General features: G+C 38.9%; 1 protein-coding gene across 1 annotated transcript in view; it reads right to left on the reverse strand.

The window, feature by feature from the left end:
- The window catches only part of KCNQ3 (potassium voltage-gated channel subfamily Q member 3), a 333,549-nt gene that overhangs the window by 138,198 nt on the left and 174,325 nt on the right, over window positions 1–21,026 (reverse strand). The window lies entirely within an intron of this gene.

Consider the following 21,026-nt stretch of genomic DNA (forward strand, 5'->3'; position numbering starts at 1 on the left):
ACTAACTAAAATGCATATATTCTATGGTGATAACTTGCAAATTTTTCATTAATGCTATCAGGAATGGATATAGTTTCTATGTTTATTGTAACAAGTTGCCAAAAGCTTGGTGACTGAAACAACATAACTTAATTCACTATAGTTTTGAAAGCCAACACTCCAAAATCAACATCATTGAAGTTGTCAACAAGACACCATTCTCTGAAGTCTGGAAGGGTAGAATCTGGACCTTCCCTCTCCATTAGTGAAAGCTATTGGCATCCCTTACCTATAACCAGAGCATTCCATATTCTCCTTGGTTCACCCATACTATTAGTTTTGTGTGCCAAATTTTCCCAATTCTCATTCTAATATGAAAATGTAGGTAACTACATGTAGAACCTAACAAAATAACTAGAAATAATTTCTCAATCTCAAAATCCTTTTTACATCTTCAATATCCATTTTCTAGGTAAAGTATTTGTACTGAATCAATTTTTCTTCTTGTTAAATGATAGCTTTCCTGAAGGCAAGAATGTAATCTCAACTTTCTTATTCAATCTGGCTCTACATCTTTGATGTAAGAAAAAAAAAACCAACATCTCCAGGTAAGACAAAGTCTAGTTATCTGATCTAACCTCCAAATCTTTCAGGAACCTTCCTTCTCTTCTTTAGAAGCAATCTCAACTTCCACATCTATAGAAACATGATACTGTCTAAAATACATGTATAAACATAGCAATAATGGAGAAGTCATCTCAAAGATTATACATTAGATGAGCCCAAGCTCTTTCACCAAATATGAAATTTCATTAAGAAATGTACAGCACATAATTCCAACAGAGAGAATTTATACCACTACTATGACTGGTATAAGTAAAAAAATGTTAAGGAAACATTACTACTCTAACTTGAGATAAGGTTAATGATTTATATCTAATGTACAAAGGAGAAAATTATAGGAAATAAGATAGAGGAGGAAAATATAATCCATTATAAAACCTACTCTCTGTAAGTTTTAGTAAAGATCTGATGCTTTATCAAAAAAATGTAAACATATGGTATTGTGTTTGGAGGTTGTTGTATGGAAAGAGATGAGACATGACCAGTTGATTATGAGTGTTATTGTTCAGATTTTTCTATGGGCAGTTTTGGTCTCTGGGTAGAGTCACAAATGGATAGAGTAAGAATGATTGGGTGAAGGGGTCATTTTTGTGGCTGTGGTCCAGATTCAAAGAAAGAGCTTAAATTATAAGTCTCAACAGAGTCTGAGAAATAGAGATGTCAAAGAATATTTGGAAGTAGAGTGTTGAATGGTAAATTGATGTCTTGCTTTCCTCAGTGTCTTAATTAATAATAATAGCAACTATACATCCATCAGGAAATGTTCGTGGGATGTTCTAGACCTCAGGCTATTTCTCATGCAACCCTAGACACAGAGGGTAAATGTTATTTTTCATCTCCCTCCCCATGCAGATAAAGAAAGACCGAGTCATTTGACAATAAATTAAAGTGCTAGAATGCAAACCACAGAATTTGACTCCAGAGTGCAAGTTAATGACCAATATATTAAAAATGTTCATTATTACATAGACAGATATATGGGGAGAAGGTAAAGAGAAGAGGAGAGGATAGGAGAGGGGCAGAGAGGAGAGTAGCAGGAAGGCAAATGGGGGGTTAGAAAAGAAAAGTAAAATAGAAAAGACAGGAGAAGAGACCGTAGAGGGGAGGGAATGGGAGGGAAGAGAAAAGGGAGGCGAAAGGAAGGAAAGGGAGGGGAGTAAAGGTGAGGTGAAAGGTGGGAGAGGATGGAAGAGGTAAACAGAAAAAGAAAAAGTAAAGGCTAAAGAAAAGGAAAAGGAAAAGATAGGATAGATGAGATGGAAAGAGAAAGCAAGGACATTAATTTTAATTTTTCGAGTTTACAAATGTAATAATCACATATATAATTGGGGAACAGAAATAGGATGTCCCATCAATGTAGAAATTTTCTCCGAACAGCTCAATTTTAGAAGAGCAAAGTCATTTGACAAGCGGGTAAATACTACATTGCAGGTGGTCAAACCAGGATTTGGACTTTGTTCTCTCTGACTCCAATCTTTAATTCTGCTTCACTATCTCATACTACTTACAACTCTGATTTCACAAACAATTTACCGATCAATCGTTTGCCTTATACAATAAGATTTAATGTGGTTTTTCCAAAACCTTCCTCACTAGAGAAAACTATAAACCAATTCTATGTAATGAATATTCTATTACACATGTTGTAACTTGAGGCAACAGGAAATTTCCAGTCTCAGTGGTTTGATGTGTTTAAGGTTGATTTCACTTGTACACACTCTGTGAACTTGGTGTGGGTCTCAGAAGAACCTGTGAAGATGATCTATGACTTCTTTTTTATAAGAAAAAATTGAAATTATGCCATTTATTGCAACCTGGATGGAGCTGGAATGCATCATGGAAACTGAAGTGAATCAGAAGTAAAAAGTGATCACCAATAGATTTTTCATATATGTGGAATATGATGAATGAATGCAGCAGATAAGACAACATTCAATGGAAACAAAGTCTAAGATAGTGGCAAGAGTTCTGTTATCTCTACGTACAAAAAGATGAAGGGAGATGGAGTAATATATATTACTTCCATGCAGACAACCGATACCCTGACCCCAAGCTGCCACTTACAGCTGAGGGGTCAGTTATTTTCATTTCATTGACCAAAACAAAGCACAGTCCCGTACAGGACATCTGAGAGAAGATGTAGTTGGCAAAGGCACAGGATTTTACATGTAATTGGACGTCTTAGTCCTTCACTCTTCACTTTCAAAGCATATTTTAAATTGGGTGACCTCTTTAGTTGTTCTGATTCTGTGATCACAAATGGTTCTGCTTCTGTTTTCTCAGAAGTTATATACTGGATATGAAGGTGCAGAGATATGTGTTGGGCTTCTCATTAGAAGAGCATCTGAGTAAACAGTAAGTTCCTAGCAAAGGAAAGGGATTCTCATACAGACAATCGGCAATTCTCTGACATCAAGTGAGTTGCCAAGAACCCAACCTAGTGCTCACAACTCTCTCTAAAGACATCATCAGATTTTACAGGCTGAGAACTCAGTCTTACTAGACTGACCCCCTTACCCATCTAAATTAAACAAAACTAACAAATGCAGACGTAAGTCACAAGTCCAGAAATGAGATATGCCCAGGATCCTCTCTTTGGGAAGGTTCTAATCAAACTTGGGTTTGATAAATTTGCTAGAGTACAGTGCAGAATTCAGAGAAACATCTTTCTCACTAGATTGACAGCTTATAATAAAAGAACAAAACTCAGGAACAGCCAAATGAGAAAGATGTACAAGGCAAGGTAAGTGAGAATGGACACAGGAAGTCCAGACATACTATTCTCCCAGCATATTTATGTGTTAATTAACAGGTCTTTGAACGGTCCTTTCAGATCTTTATGGTGATCTATGTAGGCAAAATGGAGTAACCATTGAACACTATCACTCAGCCTCCTACTCAGGAGGTCTGGAGTGAGATCCAAAATTCTATCGCTCTAATCACAGGATTGACTGCACTGTCAACCAGTCTCTGTCCTGTCCTGAGGGCTTCTAAAAAGCTACCATATTGACATAATAAAAGCCAGTTCTATGGTTTCTATCACTCAGGAAAGCTGACAGCAGGATGATGATCAGATAGCTCTTATTAAATCACATCACAAAAAACAATGTGATATCTGTGTGAAAGAACTCTAACTAGAAGGAAAACAACCATCTCAGTTTGCCCAGAACTGAGAAATTTTCCAAAATAGAGATTCTTCTAAAAAGAAGTTCTAGGTAAACCATAAAGTTTTGCCAACCTTGGATAAAATTAAGAGGGTAGTTTGATGCAGTGGAATCTTGTAGCAGGCCAAAAAGGCCTGGAAACAGGGAGAGGTTACTCTTTCTCGAAAGAGACAGACAGTAAAGATCTAAAACTTTGTGAGCCGGAAGTGTAACTATTGGAATCTCTTATTGTGGTGTGAGAGGTAGCATAGGGGTTAAGGTACTTGTCTTATGTACAACCAGCCAACTCCAGTTATATCCCTGAATGTTTTCTAAAAGTTTCACTGTATATTGTTCCCCAGTTCAGATTTAGGAATTGTCTTGAGTATCACAGAGTATGCAAACCAGGAATTTCATGGTTGCACAAAGATCTACGAAACACAAACAATTGAGTGCTGGCCCATTGCTATAATTTGGTGACCCCTATGCTGAGATTTCTTTATTTGTTTTTGTGTTTTCCAAGCCGAATTTAAGGGAATTGGGGATCATTCCTGGCAAGACTTGCACAACCATCTGGAATGTTCAAAGTTCAGGTCCAGTGATGTGTAGCTATCCAGGCAGCAGTACTGAGGTCCACTAGAGCCCTCCCAGGAAGTAGCCAGGAAATTATGTGGTACTGGGGATTAAAATGGGTCCTTGCTTATGCAAGACATATGTCTCCAACCTCTGAGCCATCTCTAAGACTCTACTTTGAACTCCAGAAGGTCAGGTAGGCTTTTATTTTTGGTAATCCTGGAGAGTAGATACATCACAGAGTTGATCAATCTATCTTTATTTATTTTCTATTTAATCAGTGCCTACCTCATTCCAGGTACCAGATCTCAGGGATAATGTGGTTAGCACCCTAGAAAGGATCTTTCCTCTCTGGGATATGAAGTTTGATGGCACCGTGTACATGTCAGATGACAAAAGGAGCCCTTTATCTGAAATAATGATGAGGGAATATGGCAAGTTTTGAAACACTGAGATGGTTTCTCTCATGGAGAAAGTAAAAGTGGAGGTTGTTGCTCAGGCTATAGTCATAGAAGACTCGCAGACAGGAAATGTGTTCCAGGAGAAGGGAGTTACACATAAGAACACATGAAGTCCTGAGGGAAAACAACTTACGTGGAGAAAAACATTAACAGTTAAGGTGACTCCTGGATAGAATTTGGATGGTGCTGTTTCTAAGAAATGGATTCAGGATGTCTTAAAGTTTATGAAAATTTTTAGATTATTGATGTATTTCCATTTGATTTTCATTAGAATTTTTTTTAAATGGAAATAGATCCATATGGCACAGGATCAGTTGGGTGGGAAAGAAAGTCTCCCTCCTACTTCTATTTTAACAACTGCCTCCGTTTCCATAGCCAACTGGCACTCTGATTTCTTATATATCTCCCCAGACATATTCTCGGCAGATATTCAATAATATATACACATTTCTGCCTGCCCTCCCACACCCACTCACCTGAATAAAAAACAATTTTGTTTGGAAATAACAAATGATAGCAGGCCACATTTCCCCCTCACTTAAAAAAATATAATCTGCAGATAGTTCCAGAGCATTGATCTTCAGAAAAATCTCAATCTTGGAGAGATCCTGATAGATGGCCAAGGTAAAGGTCTATAAGGAATGGAGTTTTGTCTTGTGTTTTTGTTTTGTCTTGTCTGTGTGTTCCCTGTGTCAGCAGCATTTATGGCAAATTATGATTTTTTTTTGGGTTTTCGGGCCACACCCGTTTGATGCTCAGGGGTTACTCCTGGCTAAGTGCTCAGAAATTGCCCCTGGCTTGGGGGGACCATATGGGACTCCAGGGGATTGAACCGCAGTCCTTCCTTGGCTAGCGCTTGCAAGGCAGACACCTTACCTCTAGCGTCACCTCGCCGGCCCGCAAATTATGATTGGATATATCAAAGGAATGGAGAAGTAGAAAAATGATGAAAGGGGAAAAGTATTTTCAAATGTGATAAAGATGGAAAAGAGGAAGGAGAAATCCAATTAATATTTAATCCCTTGGAGGCATATTGCTCCGAGGCCTAAGAAATGGCAAATCCTTGTTTTGGAAAATTGGATATAATTGGGGGGAATGGTGCTGTTGGCTTTCAGCCTGTGGGTCCCATCACCTCTATAATCAGGCACACAATTTTTTAAGTCTCAGCCAGGCAGTACTGTGCTCCTCTCTGAAAAATGAAGCAATTTAAATTCTGTTTATAGGGTCATAGAATTGAGTTCAAGGCCAGGAGTAATGGAAATGCTTTCCCTGTTGGCAGAGAAACACTGGCTTATAAAGAGCCATGTGTTCTTTTTCTCTGCCCTCTCGGAAGTCCTAAGCATCTTTCTATCCCATCACCTACATGCGTGAGATGTCTATGTATGTGTCTGATTCCCCTAACTAGTGGGAAGCTCTTTGCAGGCAGGGACAGCATGTCATCCATACTTCTGCTATAACATGCTGAAACCAGCCAAATAAACTAAGAGCCAAATTCAACATCAGAATATTTGTCTGGGCAGGGATGACTGAATATGTTGAAAATGCCACACCCCTTTCTCTTATTCTACAGAATGAAAGAGAGCAGTAACTTAAATGAGAATCTTATATTATTTTTTATCAACTACGTGTGAAGTCTGTCTCAGGAAATTCACTCTGAGGGAACTTATTGGTCACTCTGGTTCTAACCAATGTGCAACCCACCCTTCCTAAAGATGCATTCTTTGTTCTCTTTCACTATAAGAGCCTTTACTGTGACTGCGCAGGAAGAAGTTTACATTGAGGACACATGGCCCTTGTCCTCCAATCTCCTGCCAATTTCCTACCAATCAAGCTCTTTTGTGACCTGCCATTATGTGTCCCAAATGACAGGCCCTCAAGTGGCAATGGAACAGGACCTTCCTGGTTACAATGCCACAAGATTACACACAATAACCCAAATCCTATTACAATAGGTGTTTAGAATGTCTATTAAGGGAAGGAAAGTAAAGCAGAGGAAAAGGCAAGACAAGAATAGAACACGAATCACTCCCTCATGGAAAGTGACACTGTTGGTTTTCTATTTTTTCCTTTTCCTCTCCTCACAAGGAAAGCCCTTTGCTACCATTTCACATGGCAGATTGTTGGAAGCAATGACTGTCCATATGATAGGGGTGCCCTACACTGAGATAAAAACACACGAATTCATTTCACCATTTCTATTTTTGTTCCTGGTAGGAGGGGCTATTTCTGTCTCCACTTCAAGGGGCTGCTAAAAGCGGGAGGCATACTGCAACATTCACATGTTGTTAGCAAGTGGCAGGCTTTATAAACAGGTATCTGCTAAGCAGTGACCCAAAATCCTTTGGGTGGTTTGAGTTAGCAGTGGAAAGTATAGAACTCTGAGACACATTCTGAGTCACCATAATGTGTGGCATCATTACCTCACAATTCTAATATGGTACCAGAATTAGGACCTTAAAGCCAGGCAGGGCAGGAAGTGCTGAGATTCTCAAAATCACCCTGGGGAAACCCGTTTCACTCAGCAATCACTGAAACAGAATCCCCTGAGAATTCTACATGAGAAATAATTTTTTCAATGGAATATCAATAATCAAAAGAATTTCTCCACTTACCTTGTCTCTGTAATGCCAATTTTCCCTGTGCCTGGAGACCAAACTTGGAAGGGAACAGAATTGGTGCCACCCCATGATAACCTGGTAGACTTGACATAAACTTCAGAAAAGATAAGTAAGCACTGTCACCTGGAAAGATTTAATAGGGGTTCACTATACTTGCTGCTCTAATGAATGAAGAAGAAATGTTGCCTGCTTAACCACTTTTGCTTCCAACTTTGCTAGAATAAAAGACACATATTAGCCAGAACTTCAGAAGTCAGATTAAAATTAACTGATAAATTTATTTGATATCTCTCCTCCTTTCTACAAACTCTGTACTTTGCAAATAACCAAATTTTTATCCAAACTTTAGCCCTGCCTAGTATTACCTCTGTGTTTCTGTGGTTGCTCATTTTCCAATGAACCCCAAGTCCTCTGCCCATGCTTGGAAATCTTTCACACTATCATCCTTAGCTTGTTTTATGCTGTGATACTTGGAACAAGTCAACACAGGCCTCCTGTACAATAATCAACAAAGGCTCCAACTTTGCTGTGCATGAACTCTAAACATCTTCTCCAGAATTACAGGTTCATCTCAACTGACTATTGGCTTAGTCACCCTCATTCTCCTTTGCCTGTTCATCTCATAACATTTCAGTCCAATCAGGCTGCCACCCCTTCCTGCTATAAAATTCTCTTTGCTTATTCCAGCTACCATATCATTCTCTCCACCTACCTACTTCATACCTTATTTCTTACCCGTTATTGGGTCCCTCAACCAGGAAGGATCTTCTCGATTTCATTTTTTCTTCAAGAAATCCTACTGATTGCTGCTTTCTCTACAGTGCTAATTACTCAATTTCTACATGATTTCAATCAACAAACAATTCATTAAGAATATTTTCACTGATTATTTATTAAATGGCAATCACAACCAACAGAGAGTCAGGGATGGTGATATACTGGAAATGTTGAATGGAGTTTATTTTCGTTAGGTAACTGATGGGCTTTAGGAAGTTGCAGAAAATGAAGCTATCCACAGGGTTCCCAGTTTCAACCCTGATGGACTGCTGCTATTTCCTGAACTCTACATATAGGAGTAAAAGCAGGCTAATGGGAAGGAGATGCAAAACTGTTCCAGTTAGAATCCTTTGAAAGTAAGGCCTCTGAAGCACTCAAAAAACAGTACCCATATGTCTATGTGGTCTGCATAGTCCTGGATCACAAAAGGAAATCCATTATATAAATTATAGAATAACAAGAGCAAGAGACTAAGTAGAATTAGTGCTAAGGAATACCAGAAGAAGGAGCAAAACTGCCGAAGAAGTGACACTTGTGCTGCTCATGGCCAGGGAAGGGCCATGCTTAATATATAAATGACAGAACAGTGAAATTCTGGAATTAAGGAATATCATGTGCAAATGTGTTGAGGTAGGAATGAGTTTGGAGAGTTAAGCAATGGCAAACAGGTCACAATAGTCAAAAGGTAGAGTCTGATAAGAAATCAAGGGTAATAAAACAGGGGGAAAATGCAATTGTGAAATGAGAGGCCTTGAACCAAATATGAGCTATATGTATGCTTCCTTTGCTTTACAAATTAGTATAAAGGAGTAGAGGTTTTATATAAAAACCAAGTGTTCCTTCTTCTGTTGATAGACAACCTGGACTTACAGTGTCAGATGTCAAGAATCAAATGGAACAGTGCCTGCTCCCTTTGAACAACCAAATTCCTCCTAATTACCATTTTGTTCATGATATTATCCTCTTGTAACTTGATGTTTGAGACCTGTCTTATTGCTATGGCAAAAAAAATGTTAAAAAGTTTTGAATAATTTCTAGGGGCAATGAAAAGCTGCGAAAAGATCACAGTGAACAACATAAAAAGATATTGGGACAAGTCATTCCTGCAAAGTCCCTTCGAAAAGACAGCACAAAGTAGACCCACGTAAAAAATAATCAGAACATTCTCTGGTCTTAAGAATCACTTTCCTAGGATACAGGTTTTTTTTTGTCTCTTGCCTTCTTGATTCTCATTGCTGTGACTCAAGTATAGAAGCAGAATAACTGAGTAAATTTACCAGGAAATTCACACAGCCCAAGACTTTTCAGCACAGTGGTTCTTTGTGCCATAATTGCCTTGGTCATTCCAGTAGTGTCTATCCAAAAGGTAACTGGACTTCTTGCATGTTTTCAGGAAAACCTATTAATTTACATCATAAATTTTATCTTAAACTTCATTTAATAACCATGGTTTAAAAATTTGTTCATAATACGATTGTTTCAGGGGTGCAATATTGTGACACTTATCCCACCACCAGTGTGACTTTCCACTATTGTCCCCAATTTCCCATCTATCCTCCAAGCCTGCTCCTTTAGCAGGCACAAAATAATATATTTTATGTTGATTATATTTTATGTTGATTGTTTAACAAAGTGACTAATGGAATTATCAGGAATACTTTAGTAAAAGAAAATTTGTGAAAATTATTGTATCTCACAATTAACTGACTTTAATGCGGGCATTAGAGTCATTTTCCGAGGGTTTTATTTAAGCTGGCTGTTGCAAGTTGAACCTTCTGTGATTGTTTTTGTTATTAAGCTTAGTGAGATTCTATGCTTTCCATTTAATTTGGTGTGCTCCTACTGGGCCATCAGTATTGTCTAATTTGGTTTCCAGTACTGTGGAAGTGTTGTGAAGTCATGTGCTGCAGGAACTCCAGGATATGTAGAACTGGATCAATGAGATTCAGTGGTTTGGCTTGGTTTGCATCCATCTCTTCTGGGATTAGTTGTGAAGCTGTTATCTGTGTCTTTGTTTACAATGAATATACTTCTTTATCTTCCAACTCATTCCATATATAAAAGATATATTAAAGACAGACTTTAACAACTATTTAGACATGCCTTGCCGAGTACCCTAAAGAACTCTTCATCATCACAACAGTCATCGTACGAATGCTTAATGGTTGCAGTCGGCTAATGGTGACAATACTGGATAGTGAGGATTGCACAATTTTTTCATTGAGGAACTTTCATTAGACAATGAGTGCTGATTTAGAAGATGAGGTTACTGGGTATAAAAAATGCGTTGTATAATAAGTATATGGCACATAAAAACGTTCACATAATGTAAAATGAGAAAATATGTATATTACTTTATCACATTATTATGCATAATTATAATTTACAGAAGTCTAGAGCAGTAATTTCCAAACTGTGGAGAAGAATAGGTTACAATGATATGAGCAAGGAAGCATTAATGTCAGTTGGGAGAAGAAGCCACGAGAGAGGGAGTAAAGAAAGGAAAGAGAGGGGACATTGTCCTTTGATTCTTTCAGTCTGTTTTAAGTTCTGATATCTCATTATTCCCAACATTGTCCTTTATTCTTTCTCTAAAAGCCTTTATTTGTGGGATAACTGTGTTCTTTTTCTTTTCGTTTTATCCCTGACATTGAGGGAGTATTTGTTATAGGAACTATTCCCAGTTCCTGTAACAAATACTAAGGGGTGCACAGTATTGACTCCCATGTTGGAGGGACCATGCAGTGCCAAGGACTGAACCTGGGCATCCTTCATCAAGGAATGCACTTCAGTTCCTTGTGCTCTCTTCTAGCCCCTAAAAGAATTTCTCGATGATAAACAGTATAAGCGATTGCTATGTTTTCAAACAGCACACAAAGCTGCCTTCTCTGTATTGTCTCTTTAAATCAACTTGAGAAGAACCCAGTCCCATTGTATAGATAAAGAAACTATAAAGTTAAAGGTCTCCTTCTAAAGCACATCAGAGCGCAGCAAGGAATACATGCATTTCTAATCTCCATCTATTCTGCTCTTCCTACTTTTATGCATTGAACCGAAGTGTGGCTGTTTGAAAAATGGCTTTCACCTTCCCTCAGATAAATGTTTTGTTGACTCTTGAAGATTGTTCCCAATGAGCTTATTTCTGTTTTTTTCTCTCTTCCTATCTTGGTAATACTTTCCATTAAGCTTTCATAGCTTCACTTTAGGAAATGACTTATTTCTTATATTTCCTTTAAGAAGCAGCCAAAGGAATCATTTCCTCTTGCAGATTTCGGACCATCCATCTCAAAGTTATCCTCAGTGCTGGCGGATGCCAATGCCCTGAGAGGCAGAGAGGCAGAGAACAGAGACTGTACAATGATTTTCAGAAGGTCAGGGTGCTTCTCTAGGAACTGTAAGCAGGTCTTTATATCCACACAAAATCTCCTAGTATCAGGGGTCCTCAAACTTTTTCAACAGGGGGCCAGTTCACTGCTCCTCAGACCATTGGAGGGTCTGACTCTAGTAAAAACAAAACTTAGGAACGAATTCTTACGCACACTGCATAGATCTTATTTTGTAATGAAGAAACAAAACAGATACAAATACAATATGTGGCCCGCGGGCCATAGTTTGAGGACCACTGTTTGAGACTGCATCAGTATGACACAGTTAAATCAAACACAGGTGTATACATATTAAGCTATAACAAGGGGAAATTACTATGGGAGTGAGGTAGGCAAGAGAAATTAATGTGAGTTAGAAATTAAATAATAGGCAAATCTTTGGATAGGTTAAATAGATAACCTAAGAACTATTACTATTTAGAGGAGAGTCTCATTAATGTCATACACGCAAATAATTCTGGGTAAAATGAAAATGAAAGGAAAATAAAAATGAAAGGAAAGTGAAAATGAAAGAGAGAAATGAAAATTATCTGGCTATCTAAAGCATATTTAAAAATTTTATTGGTATACTGTGAAAGATATGAAAGCCAATATGATCAAAATAAAAATTAAAAAAAATAAAAAAAATTCATGTGTAGTTATTGTTGGGAGGAGCTGGAGGAATCTTCATATTAAGTCTATGGGACTCTAGATGGGAATAAAACAGAATAACATAAAGCCAGCTTAGAGTATATTTCCAATGCTATTTTTAAATAAATGGGCACAAAACTTATAGGGATAAATTAATTCTAGTATATGTAACTAAAGCTGATTAGAAAACAAAATTATTTTTTTTTACCAATCACTGACTAAGCATGTGAGCATAGAATTAGATAGATGAAATATTTGAACCTTCACTGAAGTGCCTTGAAAAGAACTGTATGTAAGCTTCAGGCCAGCAATAATTCCTGAGTAGGACAAATAAGCAGTCACTGGGGTGTGTATGATATGTATTCAATGGTGACATCATATGGCAATGATAACAGGTATCGAGAGTGAAAAGAATTGGCCACCACTGGCTGTGGTGATGAAAACTTTCATCTTTCCTTATAGCTGCATAATATTCCAAAGTACAGACGCATGTGTTTCTTTATCTGATCATCTGTCATTGGACATTTGGGTTGTTTCCATATACTTACCACTGCACTATGTCCTGCAGTGAACATATGTATCTAAGCACGACTTCAATACACTGTTGTTCTTGTCTTGTGATTGTTACGGGTATGTGTGTGTCTGTGTGCCGCAAGCGTGCTTATTTCATTTTGGGCCACAGCCAGTGGTGACCAGGGCTTACTTTTCATTCTGTACTCAAGGATAGCCCCTGATCAGAGAACAATATGCAGTGCCAAGGATTATATCCTTGATGGCTCCATGCAAGGCAAGCACTCAACCTCAATCCTATCTTTTCAGCTCCTCTCTTATTGTTACTTTACATTTCCCTAATAACAAAGAACAATGAACATTTTTTCACATGTCTGGTAACTGGCTATATGTCCTCTTTGGGGAAATAATTATTTGTCTCCTTCCCTTTTTGATAAGGCTATTCTTTTCTGTTGTTGTTGAGCTTTGTGTCTCTTGAAAGTTAGTTCTTTATCTGAAATATGGTGTGAAATATTTTGTCATTTCATACGGTGTCTTTTCATTTTATTTTACTTTTTTGGTTTTGGGCCACACCCAGTGGTGCTTAGGGGTTACTCCTAGCTCTGCACCCAGAAATTGCTCCTGTCAGACTTGGGGGACCATATATGATGCCAGAGATAGAACTTGGGTCTATCCCAGGTCTGCAACAGGCAAGGCAAATAAATGCCCTACTGCTGTGCTATCATTTGACACAGTGTCTTTTCATTTTAGCATATATTTCTTTTATTCCATTAATTTTTTTTTGTTTTTATGTAGTCATACTTGTTTATTTTCATTTTTGTTTAATTTCCAATGGAGTTGAATCAACAAAGATACTTTTGAAGTCTATTTCCTGGGTGTTATGCTGAGGTTTTCTCTATATGTTCTATGGATTATAGTCAAACCTCAAGGCCCTTAATCCACTCTGATTCAATGGTGATTTGTGAATGGTGTGAGACATGGCTCCAGTTTCCTTTACTTCATGTGGCTGTTCTGTTTTCCCTTGTACATTTTTTGAAGAAGAAATTTCCTTTGCTTGACTTCATGTCCCCAACTCCTTGCTGCAGAACGATTGTCCATATATCTGAGGGTTTATCTTTGGCCTTTAGTTCTTATTTTGGGCTCTTAGGTCTGAGGAGACTATATATTTTAAAAATAGAACACTGCTTAAGATTGTGAGTAGTTCTGGGTCACTGAGATAGCTTAGAAGTTTAGATCACTGCCTCTCATGTGGTGAACCCTAACTTCAATCTTCAGCTCTGAATATGATTACCTGAGCACTAAAAGGAGCAATCCTTGTATACAGAGCTACAGGTAAGCTCTGATCACAGCTGGTTTGGAGGAAGGAAGGAAGGAAGGAAGGAAGGAAGGAAGGAAGGAAGGAAGGAAGGAAGGAAGGAAGGGAGGGAGGGAGGGAGGGAGGGAGGGAGGGAGGGAGGGAGGGAGGGAGGGAGGGAAGGAGAGGAAGGGAAGGAAGGAGGGAAGGATGGAAGATTGTGGCTATCACTAGAGCTAATTGTCTTGCTGAATAAAAGAAAGAATTAACTGAGAAGGTAAAAGGAAAATAGACTGGGGTAGGGTGGGGGGGACATGTGAAAGTACAGTGGATAAGGTGTTTACCACGCACAAAGCCAACACAGGTTCGATCCTCAGCATCGCATATGATCCCCTAGCACTGGCCAAGAATAACCCCTGAGTATCTCTGGGTGTGTCTCCCAGCACCCTCACCATCCTCCCCCAAAAGTAAACAGTTCTATTGGGAAACCTAGGGCTTAGTTTTAAGGATATCATTTGTGTGTGATTTGGACCAAATCACTTTGTTTCTCTGGGTTTAATCATCTCGTTTTTTAAAACATCCTTTCCAGACAGATCTAAGACCCCTGGGGGGCACTATAATCTCCATGGCAACAGGGCCAATGTTTTGTTCTTTGCAGAATCCCCAGAGCCCAATGGATAGCGAAAAGAACTAGCCCATATCTGCTTGTTTAATTGAACTGAATTAATGATCTCAAGCATGATCTATTTTTCAAAAAACTTAGCCTTGAGGCAAATGCCAAAGAGAAATCAGCTTCAACAAAGATACTGGACAACAACAAATTCACAGAAGGGCTGAGAATATGGAAGATGAATGACAAATATCTATCCTTTGTCTCTTCCTCCCCATTAATAATACATATTATTATTAATAATAATCCCAGTTATTCTTAGGTATAAAAATAATCATGCAATTATTTTGAACTAAAGGATCACTTTTGGCAGGGCTCTGGGGATCATAAGGAGTGCTGAGAATGAAATTCAGATCCAACCAGGTCAAGGTAAGTACAGGAGAAGGTTTAATAGGCAAACCATTTTAGGTAGGGCTATTCTGGATAGAGGAGTATTAGAGGAAGGGTTTGTGATGGTAATATAAGGGGAACAATCTTAGCCATCTTAACTTTCCCTTATTTCTTGTCCTCGAAGCTGAATCGAGATAGTGATTTGGATTATGATTGACACAACTGGAAGGCAAGCTGTAAATATCAAAACTAATGGCAAGGAGCCAGAGAGATAGCATGGAGGTAGGGCATTTGCCTTTCATGCAGAAGGACGGTGGTTCAAATCCTGGCATCCCATATGGTCCCCTGAGCCTGCCAGGGGCGATTTCTGAGCATAGAGCCAGGAGTAACCCCTGAGCACTGCCAGGTTTGACCCACCCAAAAACAAACAAACAAACAACAAACAAAAACAAAAACTGATGGCAAAGGAGATCAGAGAGGTTATGACTTTGGGGGTGGACACGGAATTTCCCATGGTCCTCCCAAGACTTCCTTTTATACTCCTTGGGGACAGAAACGTGTCCATCTGCTTCTGGGCTAGTGGGTTTCTCCTATGAAAGTCTGTGTACTCCTCTGTTGCCTGAGGCTACCACACCAGAAACCTGCACTAGACACAAGCACCTGCATTTCTAGGGCTTCCTGAGCTTTTAGTGTCTGTTTTAGAGCGTCACAGGGAAGAGGTAAAAGAACAGTGAGATACCTCCAGGACATTCTTAAGAGGAATAGTCCAGATCTTTGCATGAATGAAAATAGGCTCTGTGTTCCACTGGGTTTTAAACCTAACACTCATCTTTCAGAGTCTCCTGGGTCACTGGGATATTTTCATTTTTCTTCTTTCTCTCTTTTTCTTTCTCTCTTTCTCTCTCTCTTTCTTTCTTTCTTTCTCTCTCTTTCTTTCCTTCCTTCCTTCCTTCCTTCCTTCCTTTCTTTCTTTCTTTCCTTCTTTCTTCCTTTCTCTTTCTTTCTTTCTTTCTTTCTTTCTTTCTTTCTTTCTTTCTTTCTTTCTTTCTTTCTTTCTTTCTTTCTTTCTTCTTTCTTTCTTTCTTTCTTTCTTTCTTTCTTTCTTCTTTCTTTCTTTCTTTCTTTCTTTCTTTCTTTCCTTCCTTCCTTCCTTCCTTCCTTCCTTCCTTCCTTCCTTCTTTCTTTCTTTTCCTTCCTTCCTTCCTTCCTTCCTTCCTTCCTTCCTTCCTTTCTTTCTTTCTTTCTTTCTTTCTTTCTTTCTTTTTCTTTCTTCCCATATATATAAGCATGCAAATATAATTACTTTATTTAAGCACCATGGATACAAAATTGTTCATCATTTAGTTTCAGTAATAGAATGTACATCACCTTTCACCAGCGCACATTTCTCACCACAAATGACCCCAGTTTCCCTCCTCACCTCCCTTTGGGGCAGACATTTTACCTCTCCCTCCCCCGCTTTGCCTCTCCCATTTTTTCCCTCTTTTTCTTTTTGACACTGTAGTTTGCACTATTATTAATGCAGGGGTACCATGCATATCACTTTATTCCCTTTCAGCACCCAGTTCTTTTTTTTCCCCTTTATTTATTTTATTTAAACACCTTGATTACATACATGGTAGTGTTTGGGTTTCAGTCATGTAAAGAACACCACCCATCACCAGTGCAACATTTCCATCACCAATGTCCCAAGTCTCCCTCCTCCCCACCCGACCCCCGCCTGTACTCTAGACAGGCTTTCCGTTTTCCTCATACATTCTCATTATGAGGACAGTTCAAAATGTAGTTATTTCTCTAACTAAACTCATCACTCTTTATGGTGAGCTTCCTGAGGTGAGCTGGAACTTCCAGCTCTTTTCTCTTTTGTGTCTGAAAATTATTATTGCAAGAATGTCTTTCATTTTTCTTAAAACCCATAGATGAGTGAGACCATTCTGCGTTTCTCTCTCTCTCTCTGACTTATTTCATTCAGCATAATAGATTCCATGTACATCCATGTATAGGAAAATTTCATGACTTCTTCTCTCCTGACAGCTGCATAATATTCCATTGTGTATATGTACCACAGTTTCTTTAGCCATTCATCGTTGAAGGGTATCTTGGCTGTTTCCAGAGTCTTGCTATGGTAAATAGTGCTGCAATGAATATAGGTGTAAGGAAGGAATTTTTGTATTGGATTTTTGTGTTCCTAGGGTATATTCTTAGGAGTGGTATAGCTGGGTCTTATGGGAGCTTGATTTCCAGTTTTTAGAGGAATCTCTGTATTGCTTTCCATAAAGGTTGAACTAGATGGCATTCCCACCAGCAGTGGATAAGAGTTCCTTTCTCTCCACATCCCCACCAACACTGCTTGTTCTCATTCTTTGTGATGTGTGCCAATCTCTGGGGTGTGAGGTGGTACCTCATAGTTGTTTTGATTTGCTTCTCCCTTATGATTAGTGATGTGGAGCATTTTTTCATGTGTCTTTTGGCCATATGTATTTCTTCTTTGTCGAAGAGCACCCAGTTCTTAACGAGAGTGATCAGTCCCAACTACCATTGTCATAATGGTCCCTTCTCTACTCTAACTTCACTGCTCCACTGTTTAGGACAAGCTTTCTACTAGAGACTGGCCACTCATCTCGATTGTCTCCGAATATTATTAATAAACTGACTTTTATTTTTCTTATATCCCACAAATGAATGAGATTATTCCATGTCTATGGTATGTATTTTTTATCTGTAGTTCCAACTGCTGGGCAGCACTTGAAAGAATGTACGTCAACTGGGGAAATCAATGAAAAAGAGGTGCATGAATAGGAGGCATTAAGAGGAAAGCAATGAACTTGGCCTTCAGAGCCGTAGGAACATGGACATAGGAACTTGCCATGGTAGAAAGGATGACAAAGATGAGTAGCAAGGAGCAACTGTAGAGTTAGTTCCCTAAACTAGTCAATAAATATTCATATGGGGGGTATACAAGAGACAGATATACTAATCAGTGTGATTTAGGAACTTCCTTCATTAATTTTTATAATCAGTATCATCAATGAGAGTAAAAAATAGTCACAAGAGTGCTTGTAGTAGGAGAGACACAGCGACTGACATGGTTTATTTGCTCCCATAAGTCGGTTAAGTCTCACAATAACCTCAGGACCTACATCTTGCCATTCCTACTTTAAGATAGAAAGCTGGAGTTTAGAGAAGTCTAGGAAATTGCGCAAGACCTTAGAGCTTGCAAGTGCCAGAGCCAGGGTTCTAGACCAGGTCCATCTGACTCCAATGTCTGAGTTCTTACTTATAGTTTGTCCTGGCTGTTCATTCCTTCCATAAGTAGTTGTTAAGTACTGACTCCATGCCCAGCTTATCCTAATTAAGAATACTTAATTCAATGCAAATTTCATGATGGAACTCATGGTCATATACATATTATAAAAGGTGAGAGGTGTGTGAAACCATACCCCAACCCCTAGGATTAGCAAACCAAATGGTCTGTGGAACCTGCAGGTACCTGCTCTGTGGTACCTGCAGCAACAGGTGTGACTCCCTAAATAAAACTGCTTTCAGCTTCACTGCCAAGGGGCTGGAGTGGTAGGACATGTGCCTTGCATGCAGCTGATCCAGACGTGAGTTTGATCCCTGGCATCCCATATGGTCTCCTGAGCCAGGAGCTATTTCTGAGCATGTAGCTTAGAGTAACCCTTGAGCGCCACTGAGTGTGACTCCCTTCCCAAAACAAGATGGAGTAACAGATAACCATCCTACACAAGAAAACCACTCTCACCATATTGCTGCTAAATGCATAAGTGGCAATTACCATATATACTCGGGTATAAGCCGAGTTTTTCTGGCACAAAATTTGTGCCCCAAACCCAAAGTCAGCTTATACTTGGGTCAAACAGGTTATTTGATTGGTGTGCATCCACCAAATCTGCTGGTAGGGGCCCCAGTTGCTTCAGCTCATTCCACAAGTCACAAATGAGTCCAAGAGGTAGGCGGCTAAACTGAACCGTATGCTACTGAACTATTTAATACACAATATTCTACCCTTTGTATGAGACCAACAGCAGTGATGATGATACCTGCGAACTCCGTGATGATGACAATGTCTGCTGATCCCCTCACATCAGATACAGCTGAAGCTCTGTTTGGACATACAGATGAGGAGGAGGAAGAATCTAGTTTTGAAGGATTTTAACCTTTGTGATTTAGCTTGACTACCTGTTAAGCTACAGTTTCCTACACTTTATTTAAAGTTTTAAAGTTACTCTTAGTAGTTTACAGTTCTTCTTTAGCAATAAATATTGAAAAACATTTAACCTACTGATTCCTCAATTGGGTAATTGTTTTGGGGATATATTTTTATTTCTAAAATGTACCAGAGGCTGCTGCATTTTCCAACTTGGCTTATACTCGAGTCACCAAGTTTTTCCAGTTTTAGGGTTAGATTACGGAGGTTGGCTTCTACTTGAGCACATATGGTATGCTTTAAGAATGCTGCAAACAGCCGTCAGGAGAGCTGAAGTCATGACATTTTCCTATGCATGGATGTACATGGAATCTATTATGCTGAGTGAAATAAGTCAGACGGAGAGAGAAAGATGCAGAATAGTTTCACTCATCTATGTGTTTTAAGAAAAATGAAAGACATTTTTAGCAGTATCTCAGAGACAAGAGAGATGAGGGCTGATAGGTCCAGCTCATGACATGAAGCTCACCACATAGAGTGATGAGTGCAGTTAGAGAAATAACTACACTGAGAACTATCATACCAATGTGAATGAATGAGGGAAGTAGGAAACCTGTCTCGAGTACAGGTGAGGGTGGGGTGGGGAGGAGGGAGATCTGGGACATTGATGGTGGAAATCTTGCACTGGTGAAGGGGGTCCATGACTGCAATCATACCACTGCAATCATGCTTGTAATCACATTGTTTAAATAAAGATAATTTAAAAAAAGAATGCTGCAAACAGAAAAATGGTGAATTGAAGAAGCATAAGATGGACAAATTTACCTTGGGGCCATCCGTCTTTAAAATTCCTCCATGAGAGTTTGAATAGCAGTGAGCTCAGAGAGACCTCTGACCTATGATATCAGAACTTTCTAGATGCTTTTGCTTTATGCGAATACTAGCTGTCCAATTACTTTCTGTATTTTTTAACAGTGACTCTATTTTCCACTTAAATCCAATTACAGCACAAGGAAAGGCAACTTGGTCTCACACTCTTCAATGGAAAAGCCAGATCCCCTCACATAAATGAGTTATCCTAAGAATAAATGTGCTTCTCTAGAATATTATTGAGTTCAAAGCAATTTCAACATGGAGGTAATAAATCTAGATGTCTCCCTCTCTGCATCCAGCAGAGAGGACACTGAGTCTGAAACTGGCCTGCAGAGCGTCTCTGCTTAGATCTTTGAGCAGCGGCTGCCTCGCCAAGACTGGTGTGGGACTATTGTCCTCACCCTGGCTTTGTGATATCAAATAAGATGCTGCCATAATTTAGAAACTGAGAAGATAGCCTTATTTTTTCCAACTTATTTTAAAGGTAACAAGTGAGAATTGGGGACTTATGAACTGTCCTTAAGGAAATTGAAAGTAACATGGTAGTTTCAGCAGCCATATCCTCCTACTTCTCACTAAAAATCATTGGGAGTAAGGAAAGAGGCAACATTGCCTAGCAGAACCACACTGAAAATAAAAGTGATAAGAAAATTATTGCTATAATTAGGAATAGTTTTCCATGAACTGTGTCTGATGAATCACATGTTAAGTGGCTGGCACATGGATACCCTAGCTGTTACTATTACTTAAGTCAAAGAAACTGGAATGAGAAATAATTGGCAATCTTTATAAACATTTTTTTTAAGGACAGATCAAATAGGCTGGAGGTTTCTACAGGAATGTAGAATGCTGAATCATGTTTCCTCAAAATATATGCCTACTCCAAATCTCAGGAGGAGTAGATGCAGTTAGTTAAGTCTGCAGGTGCTATATCCAGAACCTCTGTCCTTATAATAAGGCAGAACAGAAATACACAGGGAAGAAGTTCAT

Source organism: Suncus etruscus, chromosome 19 (assembly GCF_024139225.1).
Source record: "Suncus etruscus isolate mSunEtr1 chromosome 19, mSunEtr1.pri.cur, whole genome shotgun sequence".
In the NCBI taxonomy this organism is placed as follows: Eukaryota; Metazoa; Chordata; class Mammalia; order Eulipotyphla; family Soricidae; genus Suncus; species Suncus etruscus.